Raw genomic sequence first — 3543 nt, 5'->3', positions numbered from 1 at the left:
TGGATTGGCCAGGTGGCATCATTGATGGACTCAAGTGTGGCAGCGGTAGTGAGGTTGGCCCAGGATCAGACATTGTTTCATTCTGCTGTGCATGGGGTCACTATGAGTCGGTTCTGACTCGATGGCACCTGACAACAACAATTCATTATGCAAATGCATTCCACTGTGTGGATCTTAATAATTATGTATAACATTGCAAATAATGGGAATTCCAAAATACTTAATTTTGTTCATGTAAAACTGGTACATAGACCAATAGGCAGTAGATTGCACACAACAAGAGTAATCCAGAAATGAGTGTGTCACATTTATAGCTTTTTATTACACGTATTCACTCTGTATGCTGAGCAAATAACACAAGAAGTTGGACTATATGAAGAATAATGCATCATCAGGATGGTAGGCAGCCTCATTAGCAACTTAACATTATTCAGGTGATACAAGATTTGCTGCTGAAAGCACAGAAGATTTAATGTAATTACTGATGAAAATTAAAGACTATAGCCTTCATTATAGGTTACATTTCAACATAAAGAACAAAAATCCTCTTCACTGGACCATTAAGGAACATCATGATTAATGAAGAAAATAAGGAAGTCATTAGGCATTTTATTTTACTAGGACCTATAATCAACAACAACAACAATAACATAATGCATAGGAGTTCTGGGGTGGCATTGTGGGTTAATGTGTCATACTGCAAAGCCATTTGAACTACAAGGTCAGTGGTTCAAGTACACCAGTCACTCTTTGGAAACCCTATGCAGGGTTGCTATGGGTCGGAACTGACTCGATGGCACTTAACAACAACAGCAACAATAATCCATACACATGTATGTGGCCCTCATTAAATTGAATGATGTTTGCATTGGATAAATCTATTGCAAAAGACCTCTTTGAAGTATTTAAAAGCAAAAAAATTGCTTTGATGACTATGATACTACTGACCCAAGTCATAACTTTGGCAATTGTCTCATATACATGCAAAAGCTATACAATGAAAAAGGAAGATATCAGTTATCAATTAGTTTCTTCTTTAAAACACAGAAACCAACTAAAAAGTGTCAGCACACTTTTAATTCTGGAATTTTGCTTTTGAAAGTTCTTCAGCTAGATATCCCTTTAGAGATATCTATGTTTGCTCATTCTTATTCTCTGTTCTTTGGTGGGGAAAGGTTATACTCCTGATTCATTGCTTTTAGATTTAACCATGTGACTTACTTCAACAAAGCAAATTTTTTAACATTAATAAAAGTGACCAAGTTAATAAATGTATCAGATTTCTGAGTTCTCTTTTCACTTAATTTGTGATTGAAAATTCATGTCAAGATGCAGCCTCCATCTTCTTTGGTTTGTTTTGCTTTTTCTCTAAGAGATCATGCTGAGTAGAGTCCTTTCAGGAACACACAGGATAAATAAAAGTTAAATTTTTTTTAGTTTTAAATGCTAGGCTATTCAGATGATTTGTATATTTGTCATTTGCCAAAGAAAAACAGGCTATTCTCCCTGACATTTCTGCCAAACCCATTATTTTCCTGTTTAATTTTCTGATTATTTTTTTTCTTCAAGTATACATTTATACTTTATTTCTTTTACAAAGTCTCTGGGGGTTTCTCCAAAACAAAGTTCTTTGTCTATGATAAATTCTCCAAATATCATATTTTAGGTAGTTTATCTTGTTTATAGAGTCCTGGTGTGGCATTATGGGCTAGTGCACTGGACTGCAAAGTTGGTTTGTACCACAAAGTTGGTGGTTTAAGCTCACCAGCAGCTCTTCGGAAACCCTATATAGGATTGTTGTGGGTCAAAACTGACTCAACGGCACTCAACAACAACAGCTAATTTTTGTTTATACTTATACCCCAAAAGTCTAACAGAATGCATAATAGTAATTAAACAGTATTCAATAAGTATTCAAGAATGAATTATTAATGACAATTTAAATTAAAGGCTAAAATATCAATATGTGCTATGATTAAATACTACCACTGGTCTGCCAGTTTTTCATTCTGTGATGGCTTGCATTTGTGTGTGTGTGTGTTGGATGATGGAAATTATTCCACTGGTATGTTAAATACCAGAAATGTTATCCTTGATTTCAGCAGAGCTTCCAGACTAAGAAAGAACAGGAAAAAGGATAAGGAGACCTATTTCTGAAGGGTAAGACTGGGAAATGCTTATGAATAGCAGTAGAACATTGTCATGTAACAGTAATGAAAGGTGAGCCCCAAAGGTTGAAAGCCACTTAAAATAGACTGAGGAAGAACTATGTCCTCAAAGTTTTTGTTAAGGGCAATGGAGTCTGTTCTGATTCATACCAACTTTGCATAGGTGTTTCAAGGCTGTAATGTTTGCACAAGCAAAAAGCTTCATCTTTCTCCCACAGAATGACTTGAATTGCTGAGCTTGCAGTCCACAGTCAAATGCTTATCCTATGGAGCCACCATGTTACTCTTCTCAAAGTAGAGTTGATTATAATGATGTAAATATAGCAAAGCTTTTGGGATGTTCATTTGCTGATGGGACAGAACTCAAAATGAGGGGAAACATCCATTACTAATCAGAGCATAGATTGTACTAAATATGTTAAGTACCTTCAAGTTGGTTGCAACTATTACTGACCCTCTATAGGGTTTCTGAAGGAGCTCTGGTAGCATAGTGGATATGAACCAGGCTGCAAACTGCAAGGTTAGCAGTTCGAAACTACCAGCTGCTCCGCGGGAGAAGGATGCGACTTTCTGCTCCCGTAAAGATGTACAGCCTCAGAAACCCTGCTCAGGGTCTCTGTGGGTCGGAACCGACTCAACGGCACTTAACAACAACAACAACATAGGGTTTCTGAGGAGTGATTGGTGGGCTTGAACCACTGATCTAGTAGTTCAAACTGACCTGGCAGTCCACTGCTTATCCTATAGCACAACAGCAGGAATATAGGAAAATTGGAAGTTGTCAAAATAAGGAAGACCATAGAAGAATTTACACATTATGACAAATCTTAGTTGGAAGAAGTAGAGCTAGAGTGTTATTTAGAAGCCAGGATGGCAAGACATTGTCTTTCATACATTAGACAGCTTCTCAGGAGGAACCAGTCAGTGAAGATGGACATCATGTTTGGTAAAATGGAGAGTCAGCAAAATAGAAGACCCTCAATGAGATGGATTGCTACAGTGATAGCAATGGGTTCAAGTATAACAATAATACTGAGGATAATGCAGAACTGGGCAGTGTGTCTATCTGTTGTGCATAGGATAGCTATGACTCAGAAATGACTTGATAGGACCTAACAACATCAACAAATTGATTATTTTAAACCTCCTATGTATAAATTTTCTAACACGAAAAGTATAATTTCATATACTTAACTTTTGCCTTTACTTGAGCTTTTGTTGTATGGTTAGAAGAAAGAAGAAGATAAAATTGAAAACATTTGTGTTTAGGAAATCAGGAATTCATAAGATTGGTTATGTATATTGTAGTTTCACAAATGTGTAGTATACTGGGGAAAGATGAGGTGTTCTGCTCCCATACTGACTCGACAGCACT

Source organism: Chrysochloris asiatica, unplaced genomic scaffold (assembly GCF_000296735.1).
Source record: "Chrysochloris asiatica unplaced genomic scaffold, ChrAsi1.0 scaffold00382, whole genome shotgun sequence".
NCBI lineage: Eukaryota > Metazoa > Chordata > Mammalia > Afrosoricida > Chrysochloridae > Chrysochloris > Chrysochloris asiatica.
This window is presented reverse-complemented; position numbering follows the sequence as displayed.